The sequence below is a fragment of the Ursus americanus genome, chromosome 15, assembly GCF_024610735.1.
Source record: "Ursus americanus isolate L20-20 chromosome 15, mUrsAme1.1.p, whole genome shotgun sequence".
Taxonomy (NCBI): Eukaryota; Metazoa; Chordata; class Mammalia; order Carnivora; family Ursidae; genus Ursus; species Ursus americanus.
This window is the reverse complement of record NC_142141.1, coordinates 35337602-35363907: the sequence shown is the minus strand read 5'-3', so window position 1 is coordinate 35363907 and position 26306 is coordinate 35337602. Positions and strand designations below refer to the sequence as shown.

At 42.9% G+C, this 26306-nt stretch overlaps 1 long non-coding RNA gene across 1 annotated transcript in view; it reads right to left on the bottom strand.

Moving 5' to 3' along the window:
- LOC123785497 (uncharacterized) overlaps positions 1-26306 on the bottom strand; it is a 47535-nt gene that overhangs the window by 14526 nt on the left and 6703 nt on the right. The window lies entirely within an intron of this gene.

Here is a 26306-nt window from a genome sequence, read left to right as displayed (position 1 = left end):
TTGCCCAGATGTGGTGACTGAAGACGCAGCCCCTGCCTGTCCCTGCCAGGGAGGACTCACTGCCCTAGCTTTTGGGGGGGCATCAGTGGACAGCCTCCCGCTCAAGCTCCTGCAGATCTGCCTCAGCTGCAGGGAGATGCCCGACCCAAGGATTTGTCCACACTCAGCGGCTGAGCTGGGGGCATGGAGGTGGGCCTTTCAGCAGGTGTGGGACAACTCTGTCAGATCATTTTAGCCCCAGAGCCCCTGTGGGCTTGGCCAACGTTGCCGTTGGCGAACTTTGGGGTTCTGCTTCTCCTTCATCTCAATCCTGCTCCCACTTCCTCCTTTTCACAGCTGTTGACACCAAAGGTACGACTTAATAAACACTCTGTGCCCCAGGCTCTGGTTCCCAGGGAACCCCACCTGCAAGAACAGGGGGAAGAGGATTTAAAGAGAAAGGACCACAGGATGTAAAGAGAGAAGAGAGAGAGTTAGGAAATAGGGAAGTACGTGAGGGACCCCATTCGTCTGGGTTCTCTGGAGAAACAGAACTTGTAGGGTGTGACTGCCTGTCTGCATATGTGCATGCATGTGTATATGCATAAATAGAAAGCAATTTATCATAAGGAATTGGTTTGCACAATTTCAGAGGCTGATAAATCTCAAATCTGCAACGGGGTGCTGGCAGGCTCAAGACCCAGGACGGCCGATGGCACAGATGAAGCCCAAAGGCGGTCTTGCTGGAGAATTCCCTTTCATTCACAGAGGCTGGGTTTTTTTAATTCTATCTGGCCTTCAACTGATTGGATGAGGCCCACTCGCCTTGTGCAGAGTAATCTGCTTACTCAAAGTTCCCAAATTAAAACATTAACCTCATCCAAAAATACCCTCCAACTTGACACATAAGATAACCCCCAGAGACAACCTCTCGAGACCCAGGAAGCTCCCTTCTGGAACCTCCACGAATCTCCCTTCATCCCCCAATACACACATGCATACATGTACACGGGCCAGGGGGTGGGCGTTTGTACCGAAGGTGGCTCAACAGAGGAAGAGCCCTGATTCCAGCAACCCCTCTGATCCCCTGAGAAGCTGTCAGACCTCACAGAAAGCCTGGGTAAAGACCCACTCCAGGTATTGCATATTAACTTCAGGAAAGGTGACAGGGGTTGGGATCCCAAAATATAAAATGGAGAGTGTCTCCCTCCACCCAGAGACAGCAATAGCTGCAGCTGCCATGGAGCACGTATGTACAAGCAATAAGCGAGCCAAGAAAGGTCCTTCTCGCCCGCCTTCCGTGCCCACGTGAGAACAGAAAAGAAGAGGCCATCAGGAAGATCGAGCAGGCAAGGGTCTGAGCTGATGCCCAGCACATCCTCCCGGCACAGGGCTGGCCTGGCGCCTGTCAGCCTTCCCTGCCTAACTCCATCCATTCTTTACAACTTCGCCTTATTTGTCCTCTAACCACGCCTTTTTGTTCTGTTAGATCTAAGTATGTATTATAGTCATTTTTGTCTTTTCTGTTAGATGATTGGCAACCCAACTATAGTGATGATGTCCACTCTTTCACATGTACTTACAAGAGCCAAGCATGGCTTTACTTCTCATGTGTACTCAAAAAAGTCAGAGCCAAGATCTTATCATTAGGAATGCAGATTAAAACAGAAGGGGTGTCAGTCATATGTTACCATGACTTTCCTGGCAAAAAAAAAAAAAAGTGTATATATATTCTATACATGATAGTGGAACATGTAGAAAAAAGCAATTACTTGTCCTTTTTTTTCTTTGTTAGGATATAACCAAAATACAAGGAAAGAAACTTAGAAGACTCAGAAGCAGGGCAACTTGTGCTGATTAAAAAGCCCAGCCCTCCTGGGAACCGAGACAGAGAAATAACATGATTTGTTCATAGTCAGACAGCTTGCTAGTTGTGGAGCTGGGTTTTTAACCCAAGTCTTAACTCCCATGATATGCTGTAAACGGTACTCAGCTTTCTTGGCTTCGTATTCCCATTCAATAAATCCATCGTTTTCACAAAAGCAGTATCACATGCCAATGGGACTTTCCAGTGTTTGCTGATGGACTGGCAGATGGTATTTACACTCTCACTGAACCCTGACTCCTCCTCTCATTGCATCCCCAACAGGGTCATCGGTACCCTCGCCAGGCACAGGGCAGGGAGAGGATCCTGCTAATGCTTCCCAGTAGCAGCCCCAAGATCTCCAATCTTTAGGGATTTGCAACACCTGGCATTTTATTGGATGATGTCATAGTTATCTCCTCCCTGCCCCAACCCCCATCAAAAATGCAATCAGGCGCATCAAAATGACTTTTAAAAAAGACAGTTAGTATACCTCCTTGAGAGGAGCACAGCTATGCTCCGGGTGTTGCAAACAAAGGCCCTCGCAGCCCCTCCCTCCAGGAAAATTAATAATGCATGAGGATTTTCAGGAATTGCTAGAAGTGTGACACCCACCCTTTCCAGATTTCCCGGAAGAATCATTTGTTTCTGACAAATAAGTTCATTTAGCATGTAATGAAATTTGATTTGATTTTTAGACCTTTGTAAATGTTTCATGTCCATCAAACCGTGCATGAGGAAAAATAACCCTGTGTTGGACCTTGTGGGGGCTCTAACCCAGTGTAAAGAATGAACTAGAACAGGGGAAAGCAGCTCCAGCACCTCCACGCAGGTCTGGTCTCAGCTCCTTCCCCTGCCCCCTTCCAGGCCCCAGGGCACTGACCACAGGAAGGCAAACACCTCCACTCCCGCCTGGCACCCAACCGTGGGCAGCTTGCTGCTCTCTTCCCACAAAGCAAATTTCATTTTGCCTTTTGCAGAAGATGAATGTGACTCATTTTCCCTGCTGAGGGTTATGTGATGACCTGTTATGAGCCACATATTCAACTGAGTCATGAGTGCTGAAGGCCACTTGTGCCCACTGGATCACATTTAACGCTCAGAAGTTCTATAAAAGCCCAAACCCACAAAAGCAACTTGACGGCAGGGCTCAGACCAGATCAGCGGCAAGGGGGATGGGGAAGGGGGGGGTCCTCACCACTGTCCCCTCAGCCATCCCCCGCCCCCCCCCCCGAGCCCCACCCAGACCCTTCCCTGTCCTTTCCTCTACTCTCCACCCCTGCCTCTCCAAGGCTGGTCAAATCTGGGTTTCAATGCGCAGGCAGGATTTACCCTTTCTTGCGGAGGCTGCTGTCAGTTTCTGGCTGCAGGAATGAGGCCCTTACCAGCAATCCTCACCCAGAGCACACTGCTCCCAACTGTCTTCCTGTCACCTTCCGATTCATTTCCTGTAAGCTGTGACCCCTTCTGGGGAACATTAATTAGCCACCACGGTTTTTTAAATCAGAATTCTAGGAAAGTGACATCTGTATGACTCACACTTCTGCAGTTTAAAAAGTATTTACTATATTTGATTGAGGCAGACGCGTTTTGTGCTAGATACTTACTGTATGGATTTATGACCATCTGTAACCATTCTGGGAAAGAAAGAAAAAATCAGCACTATTAGCAGCGAAGAAGGAGTCGCCGTATCACTAAAACTGAGTGAAAACATATGGGATGAAATATCTCTAAATGATCTCATAAATGTCTTTATTTAGAAAACAACAGACTTCTTTTATAATGCTAGTTTCAAGAATACAGTTAACACAGCCCTTAGTTATTATATTCTACCACTCTTGATAAGATAAGGGAGTGATTTTACAACCTATATTGTCATCTATCTAAAGGGTTTTACAATCCATACAATCATAAGCTTGTAAAATAAACTATGCAAATTTACGGGGACCAGGATCTAAATTAATTCAGGTTTAAATAAATCAAACCCTAGCTAGACCGTGATTTAATTAAAAATTCGAAATATGACTCATGGCACTTAAGTCCACGGATGTGTACTGCCAAAAGAGGCATCATTGTTATGACAGAGACCAATGCAGGAAGGGCTTGTAGATTCTTCAAGCTCTAAATACAGGGAGGTATCAAGATAAACGGGGCATTCTAAGAGTTCCTATAATTGCTCGATCGATGTCTTGAAGGCCGTTTCAGAACGTCGTCCTGCAAATCCACAGATATGCATTTTCATTGTCAGTTTCTCTCCCTCTAGTTTTGGGTTTTTATGGTTCTCCTTACCTTCTTGTGAATATGTATATAATTTTTTTCAAACCTTATTTTTGTTCCTGTGTTTACTTTGTATATTATTACTTTTATCAACTATTTTCTCCCCTTCTATTTTCCGAAATACGTTCAGTGCCAGCAGCGCCCCACTGTGTCCCAGGGGCTTGTGCAAATCCGACTGTCTATGAGGCTTCCTTCCTGGACTGTATACAGATCATCTTTCACCTGGCTGGTGTCCTTCTTCAGCCCTGTGCCCCCAACAAGGACCTATGTCCACTGTTGGGTGACTCTGGGCATGAAGCAGATTTTGGGGCAGGGCATGTGGGGCAGGGATGTCCGAACCCCAACCAGGACACAGGAGCAGAGCGGCATGTGCGTGCCTATAAAGGTATTGGGACAGTTCTCTGAAACCTCAGTTCTCCTGGAAACCTGGGGGCACACAGCCTGCCAATCACAGATCTGTATCTGACTCCCAAGCACCAGACAGCGCAGGTGCAGAGGAAGCCGTGGCCCCAGCAAGGCGCCAGGGAGGTGAGGTTTGTCTCCATTCCAGCTTCCCCCTCTTGTCTACGTGTGGCCCGCGCCACTCACAGCTGGCTTCTCCGCGGAGTGCTCCCTGGGCAGTGCCATTATGCAATAGATTCTTCCCCCCATTTCTCCAGTGAAAACCTTGCCATCACATTGGTGTTTTGAGACGAGTCTTTCATGCCTTCCGGCAAAGGAGTCAGGAATTTGGGAGTTTGGGGTCTCTGGTAGGGTGAGAAAGGGGATTCTCGTTGAAATCGAAAGGTCCTTACGTGTCTACCAGACCAGACAGGGCTTCTGGGCCTGTGCTCTACCGGGTCCTCCCAGCCCCAGCCCCCACCACCACCGCAGGGCCTTCCATTCCTCCACAGCCGGCCGGCTTTGAGAGCGGCATGGATTGGGAAAGGTTATCCAGTGGAGGCTGGGAAACACTGGGGCTCGCAGCAGAGGACAAGGGTTGGGATTTCCCCACAGGCTGACCTTGATCAGGAGATGGGGCGGGAGCTGATACAAGTCTCTGAATTAGTGTCCCTTCCTTTGGCCCTTCTTCCCCAAGTTCCTGAACAAATTTTGAGAGACTCAGAGAGAAATACGATATTTAGGATCAAGTTCAAGATGTCCCAGCATTTTCCTCAAGAAACGCCAAAACCTAGGGCCTTCGACACCCGCTCACTGCCAGCTGTGACCAACCAGGAAGGGGAAGGGGGGAAACAGTTCCTAAAATGACGGAGGCCAGAGCCTTGGCAAATGAATCTCACCTCCTATCAGTTGATCTGATGACCCTAACGAACTCCTGAGGAGAAGCTCCGAAGATGAAGCCGCCTTCCTTCTCTTCCTTCCGAAAAGTCCCTCACAAGCGGAGGAAGGCCCATCCATGAGCCTGTGGCGCCACCTAGCAAAACCAGGAGGTACTGGAGAAACACGGAGCCGGGAGGGTTTTGGATTTTGTTTTGGTTTTTTTCCACAACCAGAAAAAGGGGGTTTCCATTTCATTCACGGAGTTCTGGGAAATGGAATTTGTATAAAACCTTTCTTGCACATGATGGAAAACATGTATGAGCATCTAATGAGAGAATTTGGCCCAAAGGCAATTGTAATCAAAACATGAGGATAAGAGTTTAGTTTTCTAAACTTGGCATTTTTTTCCCCAGTGACAGCTGTGACTCTGCAGTTTTTGCTTCAAGAAGAATTTGATTCTGCCTTAAGTTATACATTTTGAAAACTGACAAAGCTACCATTTCTCCTGTTTTCTTTTCTTCTCTCTCTTTTTTTCCCCTTTCTCTCCCAGGTCAGAGTTACCTCTGAATGATGCCAAGAAGTCCTGCAAGGAACACAGGCTCACCGAGGACAGATTCTATCGGAAAGTTTAGGTACAGTTCAGTCATGAGGACATTCTGACAATTTTATGATGTCACTGTGCCCCTTTGGGTTCAGGGGACGGAGATGAGGTTTCCCCTGTTCCCACACACCCAGCCCTGTAAGGAGACACCTGCCATGCACAATGAAGCCACGGTTCATCAAGGGATCCAGGTACTCCCTAACCATAAATGGACACGGCCTGGCGCAGAAGGCTGCAGCAGCCTCCCATCAAAGCTGCCTGAAGCTCCGAAGGAAAACAGAGACTCAAGAATACACCTCAACTTCTGGTCAAAAGCTCTTTTGACCACCACATTGGGAAGAGGCGAGTCTTTGGCTTTGAAAGGGTCAGGAGAGCAGAGAAGGTGTGACCTTGGATTTTGGAGCCAAATGCCTAGGTTCCATGTTTGCTTCTTTTAATTTAAGCCTCACCTCAGTTCTCTATACAAAAAAAAAAAAAAAATCATTCCAGCATCTGATGTTTCCACAGGGTGAAGATTAAATGAGATAAACCATATAAAATGCTTAGGATAAGGCCTGGCACATGGCAGGCGCTTCATAAATGTTAACTAGTGTTTAGGTATCTCAGAGCTTAAAGAAACACACCAGAATTTCCTTGCACTCTAATAAACCAATCATGGTTTTCTTTCGCATTCGAAGGTTTTCGTTGACTAGCATTGTGTTTGTGTAGCCCCCCTCGATGGCAAATTCTCTGGCTATTCCCACACTCGCACCAAAAACAGGAGGAAATATGCAGCCTTAACAAATTCTTTTAGGAGGAAGCACGCAAAAAAGGTCTATCTCAAACAGATGCTCAATTAATGCCGTTAGGGGATTGACAATCAGCGCGGTTTCTTTTCGCTTGCCTTTGCGATCGTTCTGCAAACCCCAGCACTGTCTCTGATTGATTCAGTGAACATTCCAGAACAGTCTGATTGCAATAAGGCTCTCGTTCAGGCTTCATCTATTAGATGCGAAGTTTCTTAAGGGCAAGGATCCTGCCTAGCCACTCCGTGACCCCAAGCGACTAGAAACTGGTTTGTGCTTTCGGATTAAACACCTGGATAGTTTGAAAAGCGGTGATTTGGAGGCAGATATTACTTGTCCACTGAATTGACGCTACAGCCAAATGGAAGTAAGCCTTCACTTTCAGAGCATCCCTGCAGGTCCGCGTCTGTGTGCTGTCACTGAACCTGGTCCGGCAGCGTCGTCCACGAGTGCCTCACAAGAATCAGATTACAACCAACATTACGGACAGCCCATTTCATAGGAAGTGGCAAACTGATGTCTTTTCCCGCAAGGTGCAGGCCTCAAGAATTTACCAGAAAGCCTTTGACACAAGTGAGTAATGCCAGTGAAACAGCACTTTATCTTTAGAAGTCATGGGATACGCATCAACATACAAGATTTTCAAGCTGAAAGCAGAGTGCAGCACATCCTCGAGCTGCACTGACCAAGACAAATGAGGTTGTGCTGGGGCATTGGTGGTGGGGAAAATGGCGTGACGAATTTCAGATGTCTCCTGTCTTAGGCTTCACGTGGCTTTTTTAACTCTAACTGAACTGCAAAGCAAAGATTATGAATATTACTCTGATCGGGCAACGGAGTAATCTACTCTCTTCCTATATTTTTATGCTCATCCTGCAGCCGTGTTGCACGATCTCACACTCTCGTCTGAATCGGACCGATAGTCCTGATGAAAAATTCCTACGAGCTCTTTATGGTTGGGAAGACATGGACAGACGTAAAAGGCTTTTTTGACCGCTGTGTTATTTAGCATTTGCTTGCAAGTCTAGTGTCCATGCAAGGCATTCCCAGAAATACCCGCTTCACCCGCTTATATTGACATACTTATGTAATAGCAATTACAATCCCTGAGATCTTCTGACTTAGACAACAGCTCTTTATAAGTGAAAACACTGTTCACGGCAATTTGAGTACAGGATCTCCTTCCTCATCATTACCTTATAGTGATATACTGCAGCCAGGAAAGAACCTTCCTGTACCCTCATACCAGACCAACTCCCTGCCTGTTATGCCCCAGGGATCTAATGAAGTATAACGCTGTACAAATAATCTATTTGGCGGCAAAACATGGTCAAGTATATATGCACATACACTTGGAAGATACATGACTTTCTGAATTCAGTATAATTCCAGTCAAAATTCCCCTGGGCTTTTGGGGAAACTTGGCAAGCTGATTCGAAAATATGTATGAAGGAGCAAAGGACCGAGAATAGACAAGACACTCAAAAAGAAGAACCGCATGGGAGAACTTGACTTCCAGATATTAAAATTATTCTAAGGCTAAAGCAAGTAAGATTGCACAGTATTGGTATGAAAAGGTATAGATGGACCAGTCCGGCAGAATATAGAGCCCAGAAACAGGTCTCCATTTGCATAGAAATGGGTCTGCTTTTTTCTAGTGCTGACATTGCAGATGCCTGGGGGGGGGGACATTTTTTCAGTATATGGGTATGGGGAAAACAAATTACCCATATGTTTAAAAGATAAAATTGAAACCTTCACACTACAACTTCTGGTGTATTAAGAACTTAAATGTAAACGGAGAAGTATAAAATTTATCAAAATTAATATATAGGTATAACTTTATGATTTTCTGGTTCGTAAATATTTCTTTGAAAAAATATGTACTATAAATGATTCTTAAGATGAGATCAACTATATTAAAATTAAGAGTTTATTTCCTTAAAAGACACAATAAAGAAAGTAAAAAGGTAAGTCAGAAACTGGAAGAAGGTATTTGCAACACAAAGGATTAACCTCCAGAATATATAAAGAATCCCCATAAATCAATAAGGAAGACAACTGATAAATGGGCAAAAGCGTTAAATGTGTATTTCTCAGGAGAAGAGAAAGAAGTAGACAATAATGTATTATTTTGAGCAATTTTATTAGAAATTAGGGAAAAAATACAAATTAAAACCCAGTGATCAGATTCCATACACACAAATAGTAAGAATCCTGATAATAACCAATGTCACTGAGAATGCACAGCAAGAGTTCCACTTTGGAAGATAATCTGGCATCATCTAGCAAGTCGGAAAAGTGGATAAATTCTCTGACTCAGTAATTCCACCCCAAGGTACAGTCCCTTGGGAAACTCGTGCGCTGTGGACTTGGAGACATGGAGAAGAATGCTTCGCAGCAGCACTGTTTGTTTGTAATTGGGGAAAGAACTCTGATAACAGACCCAATGTTAATAAACAAAAGAACAGATAAATAAACTGTGGCAAAGTCACAATGAATACATCAATGAACAAATCAAAAAGCAACACTCATTATGGATGGAATTCAGACAGAATGCTCGCTGAGTGCAAAAGCAAGGAGCAGAATATAGGCAGAACGACTTCATTTACATAACATTCAAGAAGATGCAAAACTAAACAGTATGTTGGGTGGGGATGTAAGCATACGAGATAAAGCTATAAAGAAAAGCAAAGGGATGAGGGATACAAAAATCCAGATAGCAGTTCTCTCTGCCAGAGAGTTGGGAAGGATCACACTGAAGGATTTCAAATAATGGTAATGGCCTTTCCTCAGCTGGGTAATGGGTTTTCAAATAATGGTAATGGCCTTTCTCCAACAGTAATGGATTTCTGTTGTGGGATTATTATTTAAACTTCTCACATTTTAAAAATATTTTTATCTTGAAATAGTTTTATATTCACAGAGAAATTTTAAAAAGAGCAAAGTGAGTTCCCATGTATCCTCCATCTAGCTTCTCCCAGGGATTAGTAGAGTTCAGTGATCAAAACCAGAAAGTTGACCTTGGTGCACACTCTGAACTAAACTGTAGACCTTATTCAGATTTCACTGTTTTTTACAAGGACTATTTGTGAGTGTGAGTGTGAGTGTGCATGTCTGTATGTACTTCCAGGAAGTTCTACCGCAGGAATAGATTCCCGTAACAGCCACCACAGTCAAGATACAGAACTTCTCCATCATCACAAATAAACTTGATAGTCACACCCTCCCCCCAGCTCTAACCCCTAGCAACCGTTTGCCTGTCTTATTACTGTAATTTTGTTACCCTGTTTATTTTTTTAAATGTTCTTTTGTATCTCTTTAATACGTTAAAAAAAACCCTTAAATTCAAAAGGGAGGAATGCTTAGCACATGGACAGGAGATCCCCACCATCTGCCTTAGCCTATGTGGTCAGGTTTGCTGAATTGCGGGGTACTTCATGGTCCCCACAACTCACCTTCCTCACCGCCTAAGAGACCATGGGTAAAGATAAAGTGCACTTTTTCCTCTTCTTGAGAGGGTCATCTCAGACTCGGAAGACCACCCTGTGTTCCCCAGTTGGCCCCTCCCCCTTGACCTCGGGCTACTGCTTTGGGGTAGCCCTTACAGTTTCTGTTTCCGAGGGTGAAGTTAGCCCAGCATCGGGAAAGCTCACCGAACAAATGAGACACAGATGGAGACAGTACAGATCCACTTTGAGTCATCTGATTGTGACTGACAGCTCAACACCTAAATCAAAGTTTCAGTTTCCATCCCTGTCCCCACAGGTGGGGGGGCTCCTGCCCATGCAGAGTCCCTGCAGGACCTGGAGCTCCTGGGGTCAGGCTGCTCCCGACGCAGCCAGTTTAGGTTGAAGCCAAATGTTTCCATCCACTTGAACCCTAGCCTCGCTGCCTGCCTCTTCTGGAATCTGCCCCACCTGCTCTGTCATGTGCCTCCTTTTCCTCCAACCAGCCTCTTGAGGATAAAGCCTTCCCCCTTCTCTATGCCTTTTTACTTAAACACAAAACCGTATCCCATTTGGGCTCTTGTAATTCCCATGAGGCTTAGTGCATCTTCCAAACCTGGTTCAAAACAGCCACCACCTCCTCCCATCTGTTTTTCCCTTGTTCTAGTTGAGGTGTGTTTTGTTTTGTTTCCATTTTAGAGCACTCAGGCGGGCATGTATAGGCAGACCCTGTCTTGGCCACAGTCAGTTCTTGGAATCCTTCTCATAAGCGGCATCGTATTTCCTTCTAAGAACGATGCCATAATTGGAGATTGCATTCCTGAAGAAAGTCCAATCACAATTAAATAAGTTTATTAAACTGTACTCCTGAAGATATTAACATGTGACTTGAGAAACGGGTTGCAGACAAATAAATCTGGGAAACACTGGGTTGAACAAGTTAACCCCTGAACACCTGAGCTCCAAGAATGCTCAGATCTTTCTGTGACCCATAGCTCTTCTGAGGGGTAGAGAGGGAAGGTTTCTATGGGCTACTTGAATGTAGAACTACCACAAAATTAAAGCATAGATATGACAATAATGTATCCCTTTTTAAAAAGCAAAGTTAAAAGACCCGAGGACGCTATTTCCCAACTCCTGTAAAACGAGCACAGACATGTTGCCTGTGCTGGTGTCGCTCCTGCTTGCTCTCCAGACCTTCCCTGCACCTTGCCATCTCCAGCGCAGCTGGCGGATACAAATGGCTCCCTTGCCCTTCACTTGGGTCTTGTCCACAAGTGTTGATCTTAGGAGCACTTCCCAATAAATGTGTTCCAGGGGACTCAACCTCAGACAAGAGTCAAATGGCTCTATAGATCTTAAGAGAAGAAACAGCCCCTCCCTTTTCGTTTCCGTTTCCCAGAGGCAAGTAGTTCCAGCTCCTTTGATATGTATTTTTTGCATAGCTCTGAAAAAAATGCTTATGTGTCTATTTTTTAATAATTCTGTTTTAGGTATTACCCATCAGCTTTCCTCCACAGAGGCAGAACATTGCTCTCTCACACACACATGCACACACACACGCACACACAGAACATACTTCTCATCCACCTATGGTCTCAGTAAAGTTAGACTCAATACTCAAAGGTGCCTGGGTGGCTCCGTCAGTTAAGCATCTGCCTTCGGGTCAGGTCATGATCCCAGGATCCTGGGATCAAGCCCGGCATCCAGGCTCCCGTGTCTGATTTTCCCTCTCCCTTTGCCCCTCCCAACCATTCATGCTCTCTCCCTCCCTCTCTCTCTCAAATAAATAAATAAAATATTTAAAAAATCAATACTGAATAAACATATTATCATGACTATACATAAATGATAAATAAAGCTTAGCACTGTAATATAATATGACAGCTTTTTCCATTCACATTTTCTTTCCCTAAAGTTAATATGTCTTATTTTTCCCTTTGCTCAATTTTCTATATATTTATTATTAATTTATTTCCAAATGCTTCCCCTCTTGATAAATCTCCTCTTGATAAATACAAATAAATTAACATTCCATCCATTTCATCTTCTGAAGATATCTCTCCTAGAGACTCTGGCCTGCAGTTACCTGAATGGACTGACTTCTAGTGCTGTCCCCTATATGTTTTCTTGGTCTCCTTTCCCATCATTTCAAGGACTTCCTTCACATCCGTCTTGCACTGGATCTCTTAATGTTCCTCTTCACTGGTTTACTTCCTTGTTTTGGTGGATCACATCCTTCAATAGTTTATGGGAGGTTAAGTTTTTGCGATCTTGTTTGTCTGAAAAATCCCTTCTTTTACCTTTGTACTTGGCTAAATCGGGATGGCAGTGAGTCTAATGCCTCCTCCTCCTCTAAGCATTTGTCTTTGGCAAAAATCTCTTGTTCCTTCTATGGTTTTTCGATCTGCTTACATATCCATGCAAAAGGAGACCTCAATTTACAAGTTAGTTAAACATGCCCTCTGGATAAGAAATTGATTTATAAAACATAGCCAAATATCAATTTAGGTCATGTGAGGAACCAATTATTTTTTAAAGTCAAGGTCATTTTTACTTAATGGTTTAAGCTTAGATGTCCAATTTCAAATATTTTCATTCCTCAAGAAAGTCTATATTTCATTATCATTGATATTAGTGAAAAAATTTAAATTCCCTCCTGAAATACAGAGGTCTTGGTAATCCTATGAAAAGCGTGAAAAGCTAAAGAAGTGCCAAAGTAAAAGTTTTCATATTAGGATAATTACATAGAAAAATAGTTGTATCAGACATTACTGCATTTTATTGTCTGTGTATATATATTTGTATATATATCATATTATACACACACACACACACACACACACACACACACACTTGACCCTTGAACAACATGAGTTTGAACTCTACAGGTTTACTTTTTTTTTTTTTAAGATTTTATTTATTTATTTGACAGAGAGAGAGACAGCCAGTGAGAGAGGGAACATAGGCAGAGGGAGTGGGAGAGGAAGAAGCAGGCTCCCAGTGGAGGAGCCTGATGTGGGGCTCGATCCCATAACGCTGGGATCACGCCCTGAGCGGAAGGCAGACGCTTAACAACTGAGCCAACCAGGCACCCCTATACAGGTTTACTTATATCAGACTTTTTGATAAATATAGTACAATACTGTAAATGTATTTTTTCTTCCTTATGATTTTTAATAACATTTTCTTTTCTCTAGATTACTTTAAGAATACAGCATATAGTACACATTACATTCAACATATGTGTTAATGGACTGCTGTTGCGAAGGCTTCCCAACGACCCAGGCTATTAGTAGTTAAGTTTTGAGGGAACCAAAAGTTACACACTGGGGTCATATACGTCCGTGTGGGGGCTGTTCAAGGGCCAACTGTATGTATGTAGCTAATGCATCCACATTGTTCAAAAGTCAAAGAGTTCTGAGAGTCTACAATGAACGATTTTTTCCCCACCCAGTTTCCTAGCCCATAGAAACTATTACTTGTTTCTTGTGTATCCTTCCAGAGATATTTAATGTACTTGAATATTAGAAAATACGTTAACACCTTGAAAGGAGTGTCATGAATACATTATTCAAAAAGGTGTGGACAAGGTAAGAGGAAATGACACGGAGTGATAAAGCATCTCAGGGCTAACCACAGCAGTTAGAGGTCAGAAGGGGCAAAGAGATGGAGAAAAATTACTAGAATCTAGAGACAGCTGACAGCGAGGGCTCCGAGCATGAGCAGCGGCCCTCAGTGCAAGATCACAGCCACGTCAGTGCAGGGCCAGGTTAGATATCCCTCATCCCACCTCCAACCAGGCTCTCCCACTGGCTGAACCCAATCGGAAGCCAGAGGATGAGGAACCAGCTCATGTTCAGATCTACAAAGAGACAAAGTTCAAAGACAATCTTCGATGGTTTCCTCAGAGCCCATCCAGGACAGTGTTCACCAAAGGACTGTTCACAAATACAGCTTAAGGTGAGACAGGGATGAATGTCCATAATTTGAAAAATTTTTGAAACAATCGCTAACTAAAACAGAAAACTTATAGGTACAGAAAGAAGAATATTTTCTTCCTGAGCCATCTGAGAGTAAATGGCCAACCTCAAGCCCCGTTACCACCAAATTCTTTAGTATGTTTCCTACAAAAACGGCATTTTCCTAATACAACCACCAAAGTCAGGATACGTTATTACCATTCAGTCCTCAGACTTTGAAACCTAATTCCCAATGTGATGATATTAGGAGGCGGGACCTCTGGGAGGCAATCGAGTCAGGAGTGTGGCGCCTTGTTAGTGAGATTAGTGCCCTTATAAAAGATGCCCCAGATGGGGCGCCTGGGTGGCACAGCGGTTAAGCGTCTGCCTTCGGCTCAGGGCGTGATCCCGGCATTGTGGGATCGAGCCCCACATCAGGCTCCTCTGCTGGGAGCCTGCTGCTTCCTCTCCCACTCCCCCTGCTTGTGTTCCCTCTCTCGCTGGCTGTCTCTGTCTCTGTCAAATAAATAAATAAAATCTTTAAAAAAAAAAAAGATGCCCCAGAGAGCTTCCTTGTCCCTTCCATCTTGCGACGTTTTGGTGAGGACACAGCCATCTATGAACCAGGAACCGACTCCCACCAGACACTGAACCGACCAGCACTTTGATCTTGAACTTTCCAGCCTCCGGAACTGCGAGAGATAAAGTTCTGTTGTTTACAAGCACCTAGTCTACGGTATTCTATTATAACAGCCTGAACGGACCACGACAAAGAATTACATAGAGCAGAAGACATATGGTGGCAGAGCAGCGAGGCTAGATGGAAAAGATTCAGAAAGCAGTTGTAAGAAAACATTTTTCTTCATTGTAAAGGCACAGATTGATTAACTTCTTAGTTTCTGAGACGCTATTGCAGAAAGGGCCAAATAATTGTAAAGAAAAACAAGAAAGAAGTACCATATGGCAGTGAAAGTTTGGTGTTGTTGATTTATTGAACTAGAAGGCAAGCAAGCCACCGGTGCTTAGGGCTAAAATGGAACCTCTCCAACTATACGCTCACACACACCACTCTCTTATTTTCAATAAGCCACTTAGTTACAATATTAAATATCTTGGAATTTAAGCATTGGACACTTGTCAGAGAGGCAGTGATAGACTACTACAGCCACTGATGCTGAAGTTTGACAGCGGGCTGGTGAAACCACTTTGAAAATGTGTCTTTCTGCACCAAGGAAGAATGAAGTTCAAAGGAAGTTTTAACACAGACACTAAGAAAAACAATTTTGTGAGGATGAATAATTCCCCAGAAAATTATTCAAGAGCAATAACAGGAAGCATTTAACAAACTGGCAGCTGAGCAGAATGTGAAAATCTCTTGTTTTTAATTTATTTAAAATATATAGAACCAAACTGTTCCAATTAAAGTGAGTAGCTAGAGTGACGGGCTCAGTGACAGGTTTTATAGATTAATTGCCTCTGTGGTTTCCACATTCTGACACTCAGAGAGGACTGTTTATTGTAGTGATTTGAAACAGTTATAAACTGTGTCTTATACCGAGAAATTACTAAATTTTCTCTTTAATTGAAATGTATACATTGCACTTATTTAATATAGGATATTGACCCTAATAATGATATTGGATTTTTTAAAGTATTCGTATTTTTTAGAGATGAGGTCTTTACAGATGAAATGATAGGATGTTTCAGATTTGCTTCAACATTGTCCCGTGGAATGAAGGAGAGTAGATAATCATACAGATGGTGTAACATTGGCCAGGAATATATCATTGTTTACACTGAGTGATGGCTACGTGGGGCTCCTTATACTACCTTCGGTTACTTTGGTATAGGTTTGAAATTTTTCATAATACAAAGTTAAAAAAAAAAGATTAGACCTCTTAGGTAAGAGGCTAGGGAGTTGTGGTGGTTTTGATGGTCATAGTTTCTACAGGGTTGAGCTTAGACTATTTCTCTTGGTCTCCAGACACAGCCTATGGGGCATCTCCTCTGTGCTGATGCTGCTTCCCAGGCCGCCTACCAAGATGAGCATGGCCTGCATATTGTTGAATAACTACCAGTTTGCAAAACAAAGTCATCCTTCTGGTGGGTGACACATGCAATCCTTGAAAAGGTAGAGAAACAAAACCTGGATGCATATTAAGGGGTCTTTAACCTACATATATTTACCCTTGGCTCACACTAAGTGCAGGGACATGCGTCTCCCGTGACTCCATTTTCCTAAGCACAGGCTGTTCTCACCTCCAAGGCAGGTGTTTTCTTGACTCAGTTTAAGTGGGAAGACTGATTTGGAAGAAATCAATGCATAAAAAGGAATACATCTATTTTTTAACAGATTATTCAAAAAGAACTTTTTCCGAAGGCTTCATGGTTTTATCTGAAGCAATTATATATTTTAGCAGAAACCCTGGTAAAGGTTGGTGGGAAGATTCTGAGCCTCCTAGATCTCCTCTTTGGAAAAAAAGTGCTCAAAATCAGATGCGGTTCCAGACGAAAATTTCATCAAAATGTTGATAGTCTAACATTTGATTTGGGTGATTTATTTGAGAACTTAATAACATAATAAAAGGTATTTCAGGCTGTTTGTTGACTTTACACCTTTTTTAATGGCAAAAGAGATTGAATTTGTCTTTCTAACAGTACATCAGTATTCACACAAGACCTTTCCTTTTTTTCTAACGGGGTTTGTTTTTGTCTGTTGTAGTTTGAGAAGAGTAGAAGGTTCAAGAGCGGGAACTGAGAGAAAGAACCTGAAAAATTAGACAGAGGCTCAATCAGGAAGACTTGAAATGCTACATTTCCGTCAATATTTACAGGAATCTTTAGTCACACACACACGTGGGTGGTCAGTCTCTCTCAAGAATGTCCTTTCTCCACAGAAGCCAAGTCAATCTTTTCACCCTGTCCTACTTTGTTTTGCAAACTGGTAGTCATTCAACAATATGCAGGCCATGCTCATCTTGGCAGGAGGCCTTGGAAGCAGCATCAGCACAAAGGAGATGCCCCACAGGCCATGTGTGGGGACCAAGAGAAGGAGTCTAAGCTCAAGATTTATCATGGAAGTTGGAATAGATTTGATTCATTTTTAGAAAACATTAATCTCCCTCCTGCTCCCCCCTGGAAGACAAGTATTCTTCTCTACCCCTCTGACTTTGGACTTGACCACGTGCCTCGTTTGGGCCAAGAAAGTGCAAGCAGACATGAAAGCAGAAGCTTTGAATGTGCTTGTGTATTTGGTGTCTCCCTCGGGCTTCTGTAATCCGCTCTGGGAAGCACATGCCCTGGGTGACTGTTGATCAAGGAGACTGTGAAGATACACAGAGCACATCTGAACCCAACTGAAGCCTGAAGCCAGGCCCAGGTGACCAGCAGCCTGGAGCAGAGCTACGCTGAATGAGACACAGACCCGTGAGCAAAAAAACAGAGAAGCTATTGCTGCAAGTCACTGAGCTGCTGGTGGTTTGTAAGGCAGCAGCATGCACCAGTCAGGAGCCGACCGACACAGAAATCATCTACCTACACAAGGAAACTGAAACACCAGAGCAGACGTATTTTCTAGGCAGACTCTATGTAACAGTGACTCTTAACCAACTTAAGAGTTCTAGACTTCCGTAAGAACCCAATCAATTCCTTGGTTAGATTCTTCTCCAAGCTTCCTTGATTCCCTGTCTCTCCCTATGTTTTCATGTGAGTCCATCTGACTGACAGAATCTAAAACACGTCTGGAGTCCTAGATGCAAGGAAGTTTGGGATATGTAACTTTGTAGCTTTCCAGACTTTACAACCTGGACGGCGGCTGTAACGGGACTTGAGCGCATCATTCCACTCTCTCTGATAGACCGCTGAGAGGAGGGGGGGTTTCAGGGAGGAGAATGAGAAGATGAAGCTAGAGAGACTTGGGAGAACCTAGAGTCATAGAAATTACGGCAAGACAGTGTATGAGGAAGTCAGTGGTTAATCACTTAAATGATACAGAAGAATACCTTATAAAACTGTAAAGAATCCATGGAATTGGGCAATAACCATAGCCCTACAGACATTGAAATGGTGAAAAGATAAGGTAGAAACAATGATGCCTAAAATAGTCCTCTTTCCAGAACTTTGGTTGAGAAGGGGAGGGGAAGGATGTGGTTACCAACCATGGGTTCTTGTGTAATAGTGAATCATTCCTCACTAAAGGATTCGTAAACTTGGTCTGCCCTGAGCTGACTAGAAACAGTCTTAATTTGTCTCTTCTTTGTCATTTTTTTAAAACTTGGCCTCTCCTTGTTCCCTGAATCAAAGATCGTCTTCTTGGGTCTCCCAAGTCTTCTCATGAGTCAACAGAAGTCACTCTCAGATTCCCTGTGCATTTTCTTATTGTCAAATTACCATAGCCCACAGCTGTGGGAAAGTTCCCTGAAACTGCTGCCATTGCTATGTCTGTGCTCCCCGTGCTCTCTGCCCCACACAGCGGGCATTTCATTACCTCCTGGCCAGGGCTTTCCCTCCTGCTCACTTTCTTTGTTCTACAATTTGTACTAATTCTCACATTGTGCTCACAGATCTTAGGCCTCACGGCCTTCCAAGTCAAACCACGGCCTCAGGGCATTGGTACACACAGTGAACCTCTCCCAATACCCACCGTCCCTTCTTCCTCACCTCTAGACTGTTAAATGAGAAGGAGATAAATGTAGGTTTTAAGTCAGCCACAGCAGTTTGTTTTAGACGGTACCTTACATAATACAGTGGCCACGAGACATATCACTCTCCTTGGTGGCAATGGCTGTGTGGCCCAGCTGCCACATGATGTGTAGGACTGGCTTCCCAATGACCACTGTGTCTTCTGCTCCATGATTTGTTCTCTGCCTCTGATTGGTCTCTTCTGACTAGAACAACATCTTAAGATGTTTCACATCTATTATGACATTTGGAGATTTGGGGGCAAGAAAGAACAGTACTTCGTTGGATTCTTCTGGAAGCTTTGTCCCCTTGGAAATAATATACACATTGTCCATGATTTTCTGGCATTGGCATCAATTAGCTTGCAACGATTCCAGGCTCTACCACTTAATAGTAATGCTATCTAACCTTTTTGTGTCTCCGTTATAAAATAGAGATTATTGTCATTGTATCCATCTCCAAAAGTGGCTATGACAATAGTTTTAAATGAGTACAGTTACATTATCCTACTTTTGCCGGTTTTAGAACAAAATATGACCATTTGAACCTCTCCCAGATCTTGGAAAAAGTCTGTGCCATTAGCTTCACAGTAAACCGATCTCTGTCTACCTAACAGGGTCATTACAGGGCGATACACGATAGACCCAGGGCCACTAGTACACAATGCACCTTTGTGCTTGTTACACAAAGTGACCCCCCAGACTGACACAGAGCTTGACTTGGCCAGCAGAGCACGGCTAGATTGCAGCCCTCACCCTTCCCCTCGGCTGGGAGCCTTCAGCATTGCAAAAACCCAAGGCTGCTGACACACTGTGAGGTGGGCACACTCCACCAAGGTGTCCGGCCAACGGGGTGGGGTATGTGGGAACTAAACTCAAGTCCCCTTCTCTCCAACTTGTGTGTCTCAGCACGCAGGTACTCATGCCTGAGAAGAGGGCATTTGTGGCTTCACCCAAAGGCTCTGTGTCCCTGCCAAGTCCTGCACCCACTTTTCACTAATGAGCACAGAAGTACCTTAGAGTCACGGGTGGCCCAGCACACGACACGGGGGCATGTGGCAATCCTGATAGCCGGCTCACACGCAGCCCTCTGCAATATGAAGGGTGCTCTTCTGGGCCCCCTGGTCTTTCCTCCCAGCATAACCTAACCTTCTCCTTACTTGCTCAATCTTGTAGAACCCATGGCCACTTCAAAGGTTAATTTGCACATTTTCAAGGAAGTAGTTAGAAACCTAAGTTGCTCCAGGGAATCGTTTTACCAGGGTGTCCCTGTGCTCCGTGGAGGGTCTACACAAGACCCCAGTTTGGGGGATTTGGCCAGCTTCCGTGGCTGTCTGCATGGGCACACTGCTGGGAAGGAAGGCTGGGCTGCCCCACCTGGGGAACACCCTGACCGCATTTATGGCCAAGTTGAGCCAGAGGGCTGTTCCTGGCTAGTACCAGAGTCTGGGGGCGGGGAGTGGGTGGCCAAGCGTCAGCACCCTATGAGGTCAGACGTGTCTTTTGGCGCCAAGGTGGGAAGACAACACAAATTCCTCAAGGAGCCAGTTCTCTAGACAGCTGGTGGCCACTAGAGGGCTCTATAGTCTCTCTCTCTCTCTCTCTCTCTCTCTCTCTCTCTCTCTATGCAGCTTGTCCTGCTGAGCTGAGAGGTTTCCTGAGCCACTTTGGACCTTACCAGGCCTGCTAAGGAATTGAGAGGGATAGTTATATTTTACAGGTTAGGTTATGAAAGCAGAAGCAGCAGAGCAGAGGCCTGACTCACCCCCCACCCACCCACTTTATTTCTGCTGAGGGAGTTACCCTGAGGCAAAGGGGCTCCTTAGAAGCTCAATTTCTCCAAAGTAAACATGTATTTAAAATTTTTGATAATATAAAGGTTGACCAACTTCTCCTCCTATCAACATCATTTGAGAATTAACTGTTGCCCCATACTCTCATTAACACTGGACATGATCAATCCTGTAAATTTTCCAACACAATGGATTAAAAATACACAATGAGCAAATTTCCTTGTTTTTTAATGTGCATCTGTTTTGTCTTATTTCTATTCTCTCAATGTTCTTTGCCCTATCTGGACAATTAAAAAATGATATCTATTTTTTAATCCACAAAATCTTCCTGCGCAAAGGAAAAATGGCTTTCATGTAGCCCTTGCCTACCAAAATACCCAACCACCTCATTCTCTCCTGGAACACCCTGTGGCTGTCTTCCTACAAGGACAATGCTCACCGTGTGGATTGCTGTTCTCACAGTTTTGTAGCTGAGCCTGTCAATATGTGAATAGTGACCGCTTTAGACTAAAACCATCTAAAGAGCAGACCTGGTTTGCTCATTTGCTCTGTGCAGCAAAATGTATCCTATGCAGTAAGTGTCGCAATTGGCAAAGATAGGTTTCAGACTTGGCTTCTCCTTCCCAACACAATAAATCTAATATGCGATTCTGGCCACAGTTAATGTGTAAAACAGGGGATTTGGCTCGCATCTATGCTGTAAGAAAAAATAAGCAGGAAAGCAGAGAGCTGCCCTCTGCTGATTAAAGGGAAAAAAAGGCTTAGTAGCATAAGTTCAAATTCACAGTCTGTAGCAACTTATAAAGGAATTCGAAATGTCAGCTCTGGTTTCGGATGCTCTGAGGATTTCTCCTCCACCTAGAAAAAAAAAATCCTGTTTTTTAGATTACACATATTTTTTTTCAAAGCAGTATATGGTCACTGCAGAAAATCAGCTATTTCTCCAAAAGTATAAAAAATGACTGATAACCTTACCGTGTAAAGATAACCACAAATAACAGTTTATATTTCCTTCTTAAGCATGAATACACATATATAAATATTATGTTTTCCAAAGCTAGTAACATAAGATTCTGTATCTTGCTTGTTTCACTGAACACTGGCATTTTCCTGTCATTACATGTTCTTTGAAATCTGATTTTTCATGGATGAATATTTCACTATAAGATATATCGTTATGAAGCATGAGAGACTATGGACTCTGAGAAACAAACTGAGGGCTTCAGAGGGGAGGGGGGTGGGGGAATGGGATAGACTGGTGATGGGTAGTAAGGAGGGCACGTATTGCATGGTGCACTGGGTGTTATACGCAACTAATGAATCATCAAACTTTACACCAAAACCAGGGATGTACTGTGTGGTGACTAACATAATATAATAAAAATATTATTATAAAAAAAAAGATATATCGTTAATTTATTAACCAAGTTCCTTCCGTGCTCAGACAAGGTCTTCATGCCTTCCTGCTCCTCTTCTTGGGCACAGAGGATGCTTCCATGTCCCAGCCTCCCTAGGTGGGACTAGGTGACTGAAGTCCAGCCAACAGAATGCGGGGGAGAGTGGCCCTGGCCTCGTAGCCAATCCGCATCACCCTCCCGCCCTCTGTTCTGCTCCAGCAGCGCAGGCAGCCCCCGCGCCCAGGCTCCATGGCTATCACCTCCGAGCAGCCTCCGTCCTAGAGGCACCACTTGGAAGAGGCGAGAGCATCCGACCGGCATCAGAGAGGATCTGAGTGAAAATCAAACCTGCACACAGCCTAGGGGTGCCTTAGGTGAAGATAACGTAAGACCTGCAAGCTGTTCCCAACTTTCTAATATTGTCAGTAAACAGCCACATCTTGGTTATTGCCAATCGTGTTGCTGTAATAAGTAAGACCTGTCAGGATTTCCCCCCTATTTTAAATAAGCAAATAGTTATGATTTCCTTCTTTCTATGTTTGTATAATGTTATAGTTTTCTACAGAGAGCTATTTTTTTAAAAAAGGAAAAAGTGTGGAAAGAGACAAGCAGCATTGTTGAGAGGATGGCCCTTGAAGTTGAGGCTGTCTGGTGATGGACTGCCTGGAACAAGAGCTCCCTCTTCCCCATAGGAAGGTCTGTGCCCCAACCCAGGCCTCTGGGGGTCAGGCGCTCTCTTTCCCCCAGCTCCATGAGGCCAACTGCTAAAACAGTCGTCGGGTGCCCGGAGCTGCATTTTCCAACTCCTGCTGCACAGCCTGGGTCTCGCCGCCAACCCCTGTCTGTTTGGGATGGATACAGCCCACGGTTGCCAAGCTGGGCCCATTCACACACTACATTCAGATCCGTGTGTCCCATTTGGGCAGGGGGGAAGTCATCATAGCATTTTAAATTTTAGTTTTTCTTACTAAATAATATATTTATATATACAAAAATTTAAAAGATACAAAAAGGTAGAGTTAAAGCTCTCCCCTTTGATCCTCGGTCACCTCTTCCCCAGAGGCCATTAATTTGGTTTCTTCTATGTCCTTAGATTATAATTGATTATAACTTGTGTATAACAATCAAAATAAATAACAAATGAGGGCCCTTCTCAATTACGTAGGGCATTCTTTGATTTTTAAAATTATTACTTTTTATGGTGGACAACTGCTGTTATGAAAACTGGGATGCAGGTGCCCCTTTTCACTACATCTGTATCTTTGGGGTAAACACCCAGTAGTATGAGTGCTGGCTTGTAGAGTAGCTCTCTTTTTAACTTTCTGAGGAACCTCCACGCTGTTTTCCAGAGTGGCTGCACCAGCTTGCATTCCCACCAACACTATAGGAGGGTTCCCCTTTTTCCACATCCTTGCCAACATTTCTTGTTCACTGACTTGTTAAATTTAGCCATTCTGACTGGTGTGAGGTGAAACCTCGTTGTGGTTTTGATTTGTATTTCCATGATGCCAAGGGATGTGGAACACTTTTTCATGTGTCTGTTGGCCACTTGTATGTCTTCTTTGGAGAAGTGTCTGTTCATGTCTTCTGCCTATTTCTTGACTGGATTATTTGGAAGGTATTATGCTAAATGAAAATAACTCAATCAGAGAAAGACAATTATCATATGGTTTCACTCACATGTGGAATATAAGAAATAGCACAGAGGATCATAGGGGAAGGGAGGAAAAACTGAATGGGAAGAAAGAGAGGGAGCCAAACTGTGAGAGACTCTTGACTTGGAAAAAAACCTAAGGGTTGTTGAAAGGGAGGTGGGTGGGGTGATGGGATAACTGGGTGATGGGCATTAAGGAGGGCATGTGGTGTGATGAGCACTGGGTGTTATACGCAACTAATGAACCAAAAACTAATGATGTACTATATGTTGGCTAATTGAATTTAAATTTAAAAAAATAAAAATTAAATTAAAAAATAAAAATAAGATTATTACTTTTTAAAAATAAAAACATTCATGACAAAAAGCCGGTCTACACAGGCGGGTCTAAAATGAAAGTACAAGCATCCCTTACAAACCACACCTCATTCTTAGACCTTCTCCCCAACAACCACAGTTATCAATTTCTTATAATCCTACTCAAAACATTCCTATGTATCTATCTCATAAACATTAACAAATTAAATAGGTGAATGGACATACCAAATGCACATTTCTGATTCTTATTTTTTTCATGTAAGTATATATTTTGGGTGTTATTTCCATTGCAGTACAAAGAGATAATCTTTCTTTTGAAAGGATAAATCATAAAGTTTTCCATCTTCTGTTAGAACATTCTTAGGCTCTTGCTAGCTTGCCACTATTACAAACAATGTCCTTTCCCCACCCCAGTATCTCCCCATTTTTCCCATAATGTTTTTCTAATGAGTGTTTGGGTATGTGTTTGTGTGTGTGCATTACAATTTTGCAACTATGAACGTTCATAAGCCTAAATTTCCAGTCACGTGGAATATTTTTCTAAGAACAGGGGAGAGTTTCAAAAGAAATTGTCTATTATCATTCTTTTTCAGAATGTTTACAACTTCATCTTTAGACATCATTTTCCAAAAATTTTGAGGAAGACAAGTTCTTATGATTATTTTTGCTACACGATTTAATAACATTGACGGAATAACATTTCTCTCCTTTTGGGGTGTTTCATCTTATTCTAGTTTAGCTCGGTTATTTTGTATTGAATTTCAACAAACATTTCTCCTAAAATGCCTTGGGCATGTGGAAATTACCTGAGCATTATTCCAAAGTGACTAAGCATCATCTGATATTTAGTAATGGACAAAATAATTGCTGTTGTGTTAGAATTGGATGAAGATGGTGACATTTGAGAAGCTGACAAGATTGAACATAGAAGTAAACGCTTTTGGGAAGTTTTCATTTCAATCCGAGTGAAATTAATTTAAGCACAATGGAATGATGAAGATGAAGCTATGGCTTACTGTAACTCCCTCAAATAAATTTGTTTTTGGCATTTGAACAAAGTTCAGGGGAAATACAAAGGTAAGTTTGACAACTTCTCTTTGTTGCTTAAAACCTTTCACTTCGTTATTATAGTGCTATTGATATATACAAATCTTCATTCTAAAGTGAGGTTTAAGACAACTTATTGACCTTACATGATTTCAATGGGTTTTCATCAATTTCCAGATTGAAGTTAGAGGCAAGTCTACTTCAATCTTTTGGAAAAACTGGATTGTTTCCAGAATATTTAATTGGAAAGAAATCTTAACTAGCAAAGGAAAAGAGTTCACACAACTGTCCCTCAACAAGCTAGTTACTTAGCAGGTGAAAATACAACTATACAAGTGCCACTTTTAGTCATCCATGGGTATCTCCTCCTTAAACTGACCCTCCTTCACATAACAATATAAAGCACTAGAAAAAATATCTTCATTTTTTATTTTTATTATTTTATTTCTTTTTATAAAAAAATAACTTTTAAAAACCCACATCTAAATGAAGTGGAGAATAATCAACAGCAGAAAGATCTTGGTGGGGAGGGGTGGATGTCAACACTTGGAGGAAGGGAAAGAGTCAGTTTCCTACATTTTATAACCTTTAGTCTGAGACCGGCCCAAATCTGGGTAGTAAGGGGGTGTTTAAAACTCTGTTAGAAAATACACAATACTTCTGGCTTGAAGAACCAGAGGTCAGAGTTTGGGGCAAACATACCCTTTGGAAAGTGAGGAGGGAAATCGCAGAAAAGAGAAAGCTAGAGAGGAGGGAGCTGTGTTTAAAGTCTATATCATGCATAATGCCTAAAACATGCCTATGCAGACAAACTCAAAGCAGCCCAGCTGAGCCCCAAAAAACTGAACTCAGACTAGAGCTACTATGTACTGCAAGCAACATCAAGTTTGCAGCTTGAGTCCAACCACGTGAATTGTCCATTTAAAAAGAAAATGAATGCCATTGGCAGAATATAACAGAATGCAGTCTTCATAACATTATATTTACAATGTCCAGGTTACAATCCAAAATTACTTGACAACACTTAAATAAACAAACAAACCAGAAAAATGTGATCTGTTCTCATAAGAGAAACAATCAATGGAGACTGTCTCCACAATTATCTAAATACTGGAATAATCAAGCAATGCTTTAAAAAAGCAGCAATTATAACTACGCTCCATGAAGTAAAAGAAATATGCCTATAATGAACTAAAATAGGAAGTATCAGTAAGGAAATAGAAAATATTTAAAAAGAATAT